The sequence below is a fragment of the Haemorhous mexicanus genome, chromosome 11, assembly GCF_027477595.1.
Source record: "Haemorhous mexicanus isolate bHaeMex1 chromosome 11, bHaeMex1.pri, whole genome shotgun sequence".
Classification (NCBI taxonomy): domain Eukaryota; kingdom Metazoa; phylum Chordata; class Aves; order Passeriformes; family Fringillidae; genus Haemorhous; species Haemorhous mexicanus.
The window spans coordinates 12,650,775-12,663,355 of NC_082351.1; the positions used below are offsets into that span (position 1 = coordinate 12,650,775).

The 12,581-nt window shown below is 45.9% G+C and overlaps 1 long non-coding RNA gene across 2 annotated transcripts; it reads right to left on the bottom strand.

The window, feature by feature from the left end:
• Nucleotides 1–266: 266 nt before the first annotated feature.
• Nucleotides 267–7,266, bottom strand: LOC132332329 (uncharacterized). 2 transcript variants are annotated; one of them, XR_009487880.1, is made up of 5 exons: nt 6,901–7,266; nt 4,607–4,747; nt 3,525–3,670; nt 2,776–2,922; nt 267–1,013 (listed from the first exon to the last, which is right to left on the bottom strand). It is a non-coding gene; the product is annotated as an uncharacterized LOC132332329 (long non-coding RNA). The 2 variants fall into 2 exon arrangements; XR_009487879.1 differs by having other exon boundaries at nt 6,796–7,266.
• Nucleotides 7,267–12,581: the final 5,315 nt, after the last annotated feature.

Sequence of the window (12,581 nt, forward strand, 5' to 3'; positions counted from 1 at the left end):
CTCACCTGTTCGATACTTCATGGTCCAGCAGGAAGCAAAAGATGGCAGAAGCTGAAAGAGAAGGCTTGGAACTGGTTTTCCTTTCTCTCTTTGTTATTACTGTGAATATTGTAAAGAGATAAAAGCAGCCTCCCAGGATGGAATTGGCTCACTGGAAGCCAGACATGCTGGATTTCTATTGCGGACTTTGTTTGGGATAGGGGGAAAAAGAAGAAAAAAAGCCAAAAAAAGAAAAGTAAAAAAAAAAAACAAAAACAAAACCAAGAGAAAGAAAAAGGCATCTTTATTAAATCATAAATTTTAAAATCAGACACAAAGTCATATTTATTTTGTTTTCCACAAAAAGCCTCAACCCCTCTGATTGCATGTTTTTGTGCTGTCATTTGCTATGGCTACCCTGTAAGAAAAGCTGCCTTCAAAACAAGGAGAGGGGAAATGTACTCAACAGCCCTCTTGGATTAGCTCCATCTATCTTCCATACCAAAGTTACCAGGAAGGGGGAAAAGATTGCAAGGGCGAGGAACAAAGCAAAAATGTAGCTGTAAGACGGGATTTTAATATACCCAAGATGGTGATTATTTTGACACAATTCCTTCATTCTTCTCCCTAACATGAAAGATTAATTTAAAAAAAGAGCTCCTCTCCCAACTACCCTATTGTTCCTCAAATCAGACAACCTAGGTCAGACAGACTGTTGGGAGAAAACTCCGGGGAAGGCAATCCTGCACTAGCAAGGGGTGATAGCTGCAACACGATTTTGGTAAATGCCTGGTGAAGTTCTAGCACAGCCAAAACCATAATGGGGCACAAAAACCATCCTGCTCGCAGACTTTGGAGGTTGAAGCATTTTGTTCTGTCATGTTGGCAGCTGTCGCTTAAAAATGCAGATTAGCTGCTTGGGTAAACTTTGGGCAGTGTGGCCACCACATCCACATGCAGCCAGCGCCTGCTGTCTCAGGCACCCACCCCGGTGGAGTCCACCGGGAGGAAGGGCAGAAATTAGGCTGAGATCACTGGAGAGGGGAAAAAGAGAAACAATCAGTTTGAGCTTCACATATCCATCAAATCCCAGACACAGAGACAGCTGAGGGAAAGCATCGTTCTAAGGGGAACGTCTGTTTTCCGTAGCGGATTTTATATGAAAACAAGAAAAGAACAAAAAAAAAAAAAAATTAAATCTCCCATTATGAAACCATATTGTACGTAAATGACCGAAAACAAAGCTATTGCCAATGTGAAGTGTATTCTATTGATTGTTATGATCTGATGCCTCTCGTGAACACAAGCTCCAGTATAACATACGGTGTACATATTTAGGTATACTTCTGATGAAAATGCCCCAATGAACAGAGGGGTTCGATAATGTAAACCACGTAAGCTTAACTCTGTGAAAAGCTTTTTATTTTATTTTTTTAAATTTTAACTATTTTGTTGTTGGGTTTTTCTTTTTTTTTTTTTTTTTTTTTTTGATCAAGCCTGCTTGATCAAAAAAAAAATTGTATCTTTACTGCAAAAGTCCTGCTTTAAAGAAAAAAACAGAATGAAACAAAAAAAGATGTATGTAAATTTTTTTAAGCCTGTAATTTTTAAGCCTACTAAAATGTAGTATTTTATAATTAAGAACCAAGCAGCCATGAAAATCCTGCTTTTCTCTTTTTTTTTGGTCTGTGTAGGCATATAGGTGCACTTTGTAAAGAAGTGGAAATAAATGGGAAACTAAATTGGTTGGGAGAAATCATAAGAATTTTTAATCTACTGCGGAAAAAAATTAGGTCCTTTATACTTTTTGCCTTTTACAATGGTACAGTTGTACACTATTTGTACCCAACTCAAATTTCTGTAGGATTTGGGCAGAGGGGAAGGGGTGTGGGTGAAAGACAGGGATTACTGATACAGTTGACAAAGTGCAATATATTGTCAGTCACTGCAGCATAGACAACAGCAGTTGAGATTTAAATTATTTTGTACTTGTATCAGCATAAAGAATTCTTCAGTATTTTCTGTTTTTATTTTAATTTTTATTTTGCTTATTTTTGGATTAGTGAACTAAATTATTGTTAATTATGTACAACATGTTTATATTTGTCTGTAAAAAGTGTATGCTTTCCTCATATTCCTTCAAGGTGAATATTGCTAAGAATAATAAATACCTTTTTTGTGAAATTACCTGTGCCCTGTTTCATGTCATAAAAGCTGCTTTTAGTAGGGAGAGAGGAAATATTATCGTCATTGTTGCTGGTGGAATTATTAGCTTATACTTTATGCAGAGCAGGCTATGATATTTTGAAACCCTACCAGGGTAGGACAAAAGAGGGTAGTTAAAGAATGATTTAGTATTGGAAGCACAGGTACAAAAGCTCATTCTCCAGTGTTGTTTTGGAGTGACAGGTCAAGCAGTTAAGTGTGCCCAAGTTTCTAAGCTAGTTTAAATTTTGAGGGAGCAGCCACATTGGAGATGATGAACTGTGGTTTCCCTTGAATATTTTTTTTTTTTGTGTTTTATTAAAGTGTTTGGAGAAATACTTTTACAGTAAAAACACATTATAAAAGCACTGTAAACATAGAAAAGAGGCCAGCTGCGGAAAGTTCTCCAAAGGAGCGCTCTCCACCTGGAAACCTGTTTCTTGCTATTTGTCATTATCAGTGTTGGGAAGGGAGCAAGGGGGGATGGCCAGCCTGGAGCTGCTCAGTGCTGCCCTGGGAACAGGACTGCAGCCCTGAGCGCAGGGAGGTGTGCACATGGACTGGCATGTGAGGATGGAGAAAAGTGCTTACCAAACAGATCTTCCATGACACCAAAACTTTGCAGCTGCTTCCATCACACAGTCGAGTTTGACCCACACAAGGAACCCCTTGGGGCCCTACAAAGTGAAGCCAAGTCTTGCAAAGTCACCCTGCCATGTGTAGGGGTGGGCATCGCTGCTGCAACAATATTTTCAAGAAAACTGTTAGTGAATTTTGGGTTTTCTCCTTTGAACCCCTGTGGTAATCAGCTTGGGGATAACTCTTTATTCATTAAAGAAAAAAATGACCTGGGTTCCTTTTTCAGTGTGTGTGTGTGTGTGTGTGTGTGAATTCCAGCCCTTTCTAGCAGTGCTTGTCTTTCCCCTTGCAGCCTCCTGCCCAGCCCTGGTTGCAAGCCCTGCTGGTGAATACCACGGAGCTGCAGCAGCTCTCCATGTGCTGAAGGAAGAACACACAACTGGGACAAGGCCTTCCTGCATCATTTCAGACGAGTTAATCATCTCTCTAACTTGTTCAGCAAGGCTTAGTGCAAACACCCATTAAAAAAAAAAAGAAAGAAAGAAAAAAAAAAGAGGCAGTTTATAGCATACTGTGCAAGCTTCATTTAAAAAGAAACATGTTCTTTTTCAAGCAGGTTTAAATAAACTCAGCCTCTCTCCCTCCATCTTCAAATAGCTGAGAAATGAGAACTAGCAATACCTCTTTAAAATTTGGAATAATCAAGCTGTTTGCCTTGGTTGCACAGCACACATCCCATTCAGGTTGTGATGGTGGCTTACCTGGGGGCTGCCTCTCTGCCTCTTTGCTGGTTTGGTTGGATCCACTGACAGAACTGGGGCCATAATCCATCAGGCTGTCAGGAGGGGTGGTGCATCCCCCAGCGCCCGGAGGAGCGTGCTTCTCTGAGCGGGGGCTTCAGCAGTTCCTGCAACGCAGATAATAAATAATCCCATGTTTGTCAGGTGGCACTAATCTGTGAAAGATCAAACCATCTCTCTGCAATGTGTGTATTGTGTTTGTCTCCAGACATTTCGCATAGCAGAAGAAAAACAAACAGCAGGGAATGGAAATGGAGCAAGTGTGTAAAGTTCAACGTAAAGTGTAAGCACCGAGCAGATATCAAGGCAACAAATTGGGATTTATAGTCCTTTCACTACCACCAAACACTGGGGGACAGGATTTTTGTGAGGGGGGAACCCTGACATTACTTGCCTTTGGTTCCTGTTGTTGGGATTATTGTTTTAAGCGGTGCTTAATTGTCATGTCTCCACGGCCACATCAAAAGCCAAGAAGATTAGGTTACAGGGAGTGTTTGATGTCAAAATACAAAATAAATAAAAGGGAAGCTGAAAAGGTACTGTATTTTCCATGATGTCTACTGAGGTTTTTGCTTCAAACATCCCTCTTTTTATTATTATTTTGCAAAGCTTGCACTTTTAGTGACAAAATTTTATTTACTTATTTTCAAATGGCTCCATTGCTTTCCTGCAGCAGCTCGAAAGGGTTAATATCCCCTCTTTGATGGCAAACACGGTATAATTAACGCAAACTTCTTAAGTATCCTGGTGACCTGTAGATGGCCACATGAGAATTTTGTTATTTACTGACTTGCCAAACATTTATTGCTTATAGAAGGACAAGTGGGAAGCAGGCATTAATTTTGATGCTGTTATCTGTGATTGCATGTAAAGTTCATAGCAGAGAGTGCCTATATGTCAACCGCAATTAAGCATTTTCCCATTTTTAAAAAAATTAATTTCACGTTGGTGGAGGGGGTTGGGGCAGCAGATTTACAAACTGAGCTCCTGCCCATCCGCAGGGCAGGCGTGACACAGCCAGAAATAGGACAACTTCCCCTTACCTGCAGGCTGCAAAAGAAAACAGTCTGGCGCCACGGAGCATTTGATCCTTGGCTTCTCCACAGAGACAGTCAAATCAGGACCAACTGTGACAGGGCAGAGAGGGACATTTTGTGGTGAGGCATCTCCCCTTGGAAATTAGCCTGAAAAACAAAAATGAAGCCAAAAGTGGCTATCAGGTGAGTATGTTCATTTATCTCCAACCTGGACTGGATTAGAATGCATGACCTAGAAGTAAAATGCTTTGTTTAGCCCAATTCCCTGGGCCATCTGGTCCTTGCAAGTAAACATTTCTGAGTGAGAGAAGGTGACTGCTCTTTAAGCATGGTGATATGAGCTCAAACCAGGCTGCTCTGGGTCTAACAGATCAAACCTCAGCACCAGGGCAGCTGGCTGGTGCCAATTCAGAGACACCATTTGCTTGAACAGCTTTGGGTGCAATTCTCTGTGGTGCCAGCTTTGCAGTCAGCCCTGGAGGTTCAGTCTGATGTGTTCCTGCCAGATCCAGAGCTTGTCCTAAAGCCAGGGCTCACATTGCACCAAGGTGCTGCTGGGAGATCTAGGACCCCTGTCAGAGGAAACTCATGGGAGACTGCAGAACTGCCCTGCATTTGCAATAAGAGCTAAGTTGCATTTCTGAGCACTGAAAGCGCATCTGAACACAATGTGGTTGCAGGGTGAGAGACACAGCAGAGAAAACTTCCAGCAGGTAGGAGGACAATAGTGAACTAACCCCTCCTTCAGAGAAAAGGCTTCAGCATACCACTGAGGGAGGGAACTGCTACTGTTTGGTCTATAAAAACCTGAATCAGGGAAGTATAACGTTAACCCAGCCTGCAGAGCAGCACCAGGCAGAAAACAGCCACTTGCCTGTATCCTGCATGCTCCCCTCTCTGTGGTTCTGCACTCTGGGCTGCAGGGAGTTATTTGGGGGAAAGTTGACTCTGGCTCAGGAGGGTCAAGAGCCTGTGTAAATCATTTGGAGCTGGGCTATCAATGCCAGAGGGTGAACATGGACCCTTGTTTCTTCTAACACCTGCTTCACCAAAGTCTTCCCCAATGCTTTTAATTTTCTCTGGCTCTTTATTCAGCTCCTACCTGCTCTGTGTCAGGCAGAGAGTACATGGCAGATTTCATTACGTGGGACGTTTTGTTATCTATTTGGTTGTCATTTTTTGTCTCTTGTACTTTACTTCACTCCCACTTGCCCACACTGGCATTCTGGTGGCTGGTTATACTGCTAGGGTGATGTCGAGGCAATCCCTACTGGATTTTGCTATAAAATACAGATTATTTTACCCTCACCTGCTTTAATTCAGCCCATCCATTATTTTATTTTATTTTTATTTTTGTTTTCTTTTTTGTGGATCCTTGAAAAATGTGGAAGCAAACCCACCCCCTGTTGAGAGTTAATCATAGATAGAAGAGAACTAGATGAACAAAAAGGAACAGACCAAAATTGTTCACATAACCTTTGAGCCCACGGGCACTCTGTACTGCACACTATTTTCTTCTTTCCAAGCATTACTCCCAGCAGCACAGGAAATATGTTCTTGATGAAAAAGCACATCTCTGGAGGCAGACCACTGCCTGACTGGTGCCAGGACTCACCCCATTCCCTCACACACTCACTTTCTGATAACAAGCAGAATTACAGCACTCTGTGCCTCAGTTTACCCTTGCAAAGCAGGCATAAAGAAGACCTGACCTGCCCTATCAGCTACACACAAGTGTTAACTTGCTCCAGCCTAGCAAACTTCAGGGCAAGTTCTAACAAATGTCAGTATGTGGTGTGCACCGATAGGCACAGGGAAAGGGCACAGCACTCTCTAGGTTAGAAACTCCTCCCTGCCTCTGCTGTGGAGCTGCTGCGCTGCTCTTACCACCTCCATACAGCTGTTTGTGGCACAGATGACACATTGGAGACATTAGTCATCGGAGTGCATCCCCTGGCTGATTCCAAGAGCTGACCACACAGCCCCACAGAGAGCCCCACGCACACGCAGAGCCGCACGCAGCGCCTCCAGCCCGGGCCCATTGTGAAGCAGCCCTCTTGCCATCTCCCATGCTGTCAGCCCCTGACCTTCCTTTCACATGCTCTAATGGTCACTAGAACACTGCAGAGAGAACACAGCCCTGGGATTAAATAACCCTAATTTGTCTCCAGGCCTTTCCCCCTCCTTCCCCTTACCTCAGTCTCCCGCGACTTAACGTTTAAAACAGCTGAAGTTTACAAAAAATCAAAGCTCCCAATAGGCCCAGATTGTCTAAATACGGAAAACAGGAAGTGAGTAACCTTCAACGGGAAATTGTTCATCCGATGGAGGCCAAGACCCAAGGCCCTGCGCTTTGCAGTCCTGCCCAGCCCCGCAGACACAGCGCGTACCGAGCGCGCACGGAGCCTGGCGGCAGGGAGCGGCCGGGGGAGCTTCGGCTTCTCTGGCCGTCGTGTCACGGCTGCCTCGAGAAAGGAGATGGCGTTTGCTCCCGTTCAGAACAGCAGAAGGGCAGCTGGGAGGGTTATTCTTGAGAAGGCTGGGGATGGGATGGAGAAGCAGACAAAGGTCGGAAGGGAAAACAGAGAAGATACATGAGTCCTAACTAAAACAGTCTCTGGCTTCCTATGAGAGTGAAGATGGCAAGAGAGCATTGCAAGTGGCATTGGGCTGCTTCCAGAAGGGCGGGGAGAGATGTTGTGTGACAGCCCACTTGATGATGAAAAAGAGAACACTTCATTTCCTACGCAGTGAGAATAATAATTTCTTTTTGTTGAGTAACTTGCCTGCTCCCCCCGCCAGGAAAGATCCCAATTATTTTACCGGGTGTTTATCTAAGGCTTATATTATTCACTCCTGAACTGCAACCATTAGTGGGGTGGAACACAGCAGCTGTTTAAAAACTCAAAACAATGCCCCTTTTTTCACGGAAGGTCATATTAAGATCCCCTCTAACTGAAGGTGAACTTCTTGCTACGTGCTGCATCCACTGGAATAAAACTTTGCTCACAATTACACTTTTGCAAGAGTCACCAAACTGCCAAATAAACTAGGATGCACGAACACACCCAAGCATGCCTGAGTCTTTCCACTCCAGCTATGGACTGGGCTAATGAACCATCTGTCCCAAGGCCCCTGTGTCACAGACAACCTCCTTCTGACCCCCTTGGAACCTGGACCTGTGCTCATGTGCCAGTTTTCCTCTGGGCAGCTTATGGGATAAGCACCAGCAATGAAGCCTGGTCTCCAATTAGAGAAACAGGCAGAAAAAAAAGGTGTGGTTTGGTTTGGAGTTTGGCACCACTGTCAAGGAGATGGGGGTTGTTTGGTCCCGTCCTGGTTTCTTGCCCCAGGACTGGAGTGCTACAGATAAAGGGCACTCCTGGGCAGATGTGCACACATGGGACAGACTCCAGAGGACATTCGTGCAGAAAACACACTGGGCCTGCCTGACTGGGATGCTGCACCTCTGCAAAGAGGGGCTACAGAGGAATGTACAGCAATCCTAACTGTTGTGTCTCTTGAGGAAGACAAGCTAGAGATGGAGCTTCTAGATAGATCTCTTGGGTGCAGAATTTCAAATACTGCACTGCCATTACCCTTTAAAAATATTTTTTAGATATTTAGTTTAGGCAGAAATATTTTCCCTCTTGCTCCTACAGTTTTTTTCTGGAAAGATTTCCCCAGATTTCTTGTGGTTTATGTAGGTGAATAAAATGGAACTCATGACATTTGCTCCACAGAGATTTCCTCTCTTGCATAAAGATGAAGTTTAGTTGGTTGTTTTGCTAGCAAACCAGCTGGCTGGGAGAAAGATGCTCTCAATCAAACAGCTCTGCTGCCTCTCTGGAGAGAACTCTGTCTTTTTTCCCATCACAACAGGTTTCTTCTTTGTTCTCTGGTGGGCAGGTGTTGTCCCTGTGGGATGTGAAAAAGGGCAGGCTCTGATCCCATTAAAGATAGCCCCATTGGTAATAGATCAGAGGGGCATCCCTAGGTTGTGGGAGAGTATGCCTGTCTTGCTTCACTGGCTAGGGAATAATAGAGCTGGCTCTCAATGATACTTGCAGGGTTTTTAACAAGAGTCCTGTTCTCCAGAGGGACAATGAAAGGGAAAGGAACCCAGAGAGTGATGGCTGTGTCTGGCATTGCATTGCGAGAAATCACAGCTGGTCCTGCAAGTGATGGGAAAGGGGACAATGCCTCTACCCAGGAAGGATGCAAAGAAATGCTCCTCCACTGCATTATCCTCTTGCTTTACTCTCTTTCTCCACTAATTCCACAGCAAGCTGACTTTGAGGGATATGAAAGTGAATTTTGCTCCAGTGGAAGGCAAGACATGGATAATCCCGAGACAGCAACACTGCTGTAACCCCTGGTCTCAGCCACTCCTTGGACCTTCACCTTGAGGGTTACAGCAGCTCTGATCTGACTTCCTGGGAAGAAAGATTGGGTGTGTGGGCTGAAGGAGGTCAGGGAGTTCCAACCACATCCCTGCTCTGGATGAGGTGGTCACGGAATCAGGGCTGTGGCTTGCCCAGTGGAGCCTGTCTCCTTGCAGTCCAGACATAGCATGGAGAAGCTGTTTTTCTGCCTTGTGCTCAGAAGAACTGAGATAGCAGCAAGGATCTCCAGTGCATTTCCTTCTTCTGTGCCTTCTAAAGTCCTCCAGGAGACAAATCCACTATGCCCAGCAGCTACAGACTTCTGAGATTTAGAACAGGCTCCACACCTGCTTAACTCACACCCCTACAGTCTATGCCTGCTTAGTTAAAGCACGATTTTTCTATGTCATGTAGTGCTGTGGCAATCCAAGAATCTGTGTTAGTGTAGGCCTTGGGCATGGTCACATGCCAAGAATGGAACCTTGCAGCTGATTACATGCAGCAGGCACGTTCAGGAAGGACACACACCTGCCCAGCAAAGGTCCTGCATCACAGAATTAACCCTGAGCTCCTGACTCACAGGAAAGCAGCCACCTTGGGCAGTGTCACTGGGTCAGCTTGGAACACTGCCTTCATAGGAGCCTGCACAACTTGGAACACAACTGCAACCTCACTCAGTGGTGTCAGGACAAGAACAGAGGTGGTACTGGAATGTTAGACAGCTAGCTGTCTTCGCATTGATTGTATTTTTACTTTCTTTTCCTATGTTCTTCCTTAGGGTCACTTGGAAATTACACTCCTTTTGCCCTATGCACTCTGCACCACTTGCACTTCTTCTCATCTGCACCCTCATCCTTGCTGCTCTTTCTGATGGTTCACTCTCCCATTTACATATTTGCTGAATTTACCTGTGTGGCTTATAAACCACCTAGAATCATTTAAATCCACTGTACTAGGTCCTGGGAAGACTGGTCAAGTCAGGCCACTGCACTTGATCCAGCCCTGCCTGAAATCACCACCCCTGCTCAGCATTCCTACATCCTGCCTTCACTTTTAGCCCTGATGCTGAAAAGCACAGCTCTCTCTGTGTGTATGTGTGTATGTATTACACACATGCTCCCCACCACAGAGAGAGACCGATTTTGCAAGGTTTAATATGCTCCCAGTTCTGCTGTGGACTCTTCCTCTTTTGTTGCAGCTGTGGTTTTAGGGCAGGCTTTGTGGGTTTCAGAGAGTCCTTGGATGTCTTAGGAAATGTTCTGCAGAAGTGTGCTTTCTCTCCATGCATTTTGCACTCCAGCCACCAGGTCCTGAAATCTCAGTGCACAGGATTTCCCCTATTTAGATGAACACCAAATCTACTTGACTTTCAGGCATTGTTTCTGATTGATACCACTCATTTATGCCTCCAGGATCAGGCAAAGAAACAGAAGAGGCAGCTGGACTCCCTCCTGCATCAGCAGTGGCTCTAACTGAGCCACAGCACAGCATCAGGATGCTCTGAATGGGCAAAGAACCACTACCTCCTCACAGCCACAGCAGCCCTGGGGTGGCTGGTGTGAGCTGCTTTGCCACAGCTCTGGGGAGAATAAGATCTCACCCATCACCCCTAATGTCTGTCCCTGACACAGGAGAAGCAGTACAGCCTACCTTGTATAAAATAAGGGAAAGCCTGCAAGTGCCGAACAGCTGGAACAGAAACACCTTCTGCCTCTCCTGTGCTTGTCCTAGTTACTCATGGGGGAAAAGGAACCCTGCCTTAGAAAAGCCGAGGATTAGCCCAACACACCTGGGTACCACCTGCTGCTTCAGTGTCTCCAGCTCACAGTTTTGTGACAAGCTGGGTGCTTGACAACAATATCCCTTTGAAATGGCAGGTATAGAGCAGAAGGTTTGGAAAAGCATTGCTCCAGCACAGGGCAATTGTCAATATGCATGAAGACAAGCTTCCTGAGGCTGGCTGGGGGCAAGAAGGGGGCAGCTCAGGTGGAAAAAATGCTTAAAACACAGCACAAGGCATGCCTGTGCTCCAAACCAGCTACCCAGCAACTTGGCCCTCTGGAGTTAGAGCAGCCTTGAGGTGGCTCTGACAGGCAAAGCACACGAATGCTGTGATAAGAAAACAACCCCCAAAGCAACAGAATGTCTCACAAGGCTTAAAAGCACAGTTGTTCAGCCTTGCCTATTTGTATGGGAAGCAGGAGCTGCAGCTCCTGAACGTGGAGCTGGCAGGCAGCATAGGAAAGGAGAGGGAGGCGAGATATGTGGCTGAGGAATTTGCAGCCTTCAAGTTCCCTCTCTCCCGCCTCCTCCTCTCACAGGAAATGAAAGAACCCTCTTTTGTGGAAGGAGGCTGGTAGGTGTGCATGCGTGAGTGCATATTTGGGAGCAGCCTGGCCTTGCTGCTCCCCTCCCAGCGTGACAGGCACCTTGAGTCTCTCCTGGGCTCGTGTCTCCCCTGCCCTGGGCACCTCGAGTCTCCCCTGCCCTGGGCTCATGTCTCCTCTGCCCTGGGCTCCCTTGTGTCTGCCCTGCCCTGGGCTCAGCTGCAGGAGCACTCTGGGCCAGCCCAGAGCATTCTCAGAAGTTTCCTCATGTGTGTCTGAAAAGGTGGATCAGGCAACAGAAGTGGCAAAACCACCAAACGTGTCCAGGCCCTGGAGAACTGCCTTTTCCCTTTTTTTTTTTTTCCCCTTTTTTTCTGTTAAACAACCCCTCAAACTTCTTCCTCCTTCCCTTCCCCATTCTACCTTGCTGAACCGCAGTGCTAGAGCAGCAAAGCCTGAAACTGGAAGAAAGTAAAGGGCAAAAAAGTGGCCATGGGCTTTGTTAAGTGATGACAGGGACCAGGCCAGCAGGACTGGCTGTGGGCATGGCCATGGGCAGTTGGTGCTGCCCTCACCCAGGACTGAGCCTGGAGTGGAGCAGGCTGTCTGCTGTAGCCTCTGTTTGCACAACAGCAGGAACAAAAGAATGGGCTGTTCATCCCCACTCCCTGCATCCATTACACGGTGTACCTGCATGGCCTGCTGGCCTCTCCTTCAGGTGTCCTTGGGAGGGAGAGGAAAGGCATGGCTGCAGAGTGCACTTCTGTTTCTATCTCTTTGTTAGCAGTAATATCATCCTCTCAGCGCGTGCTCCTGAGGGAGGGGGTAGCAGTGGGCTGAGGAATGAGAGGGTGGCCCGAGCCCCCTCCTCATGTACCCTAAAGGAACAGGCAGGACAGGCTGCCTCAGCATGGAGATGGTGAACATGTCTGCACCATCCCTTGTGGGTTTTTACCACCCCAATCCATAGCCACAGAGTGCTGGAGAGCTCTGAGTCCACATTCAGCCCTTCTGGTTTACTGGGTCAGAAATAAACCCTGCATAAATAATATTTTCTGAAAAATAAGTAATTTTTACTTTGCATGTTTTCTGTAGAACAAAAGGTATTGGGTGAAAGAAAGGAGCTGTCTGAGAAGGTAGGAACCTCCCAACAAGGAAGGGCAAAACCAGCATTGCAAAAAAAAAAAAAAAAAATTGCATAGTGCCAAAGGAAAAAGGTGAATGAGTTGAAGTGAATTAAGAAATGGAGCAAGTAATGCTCCATGTGAG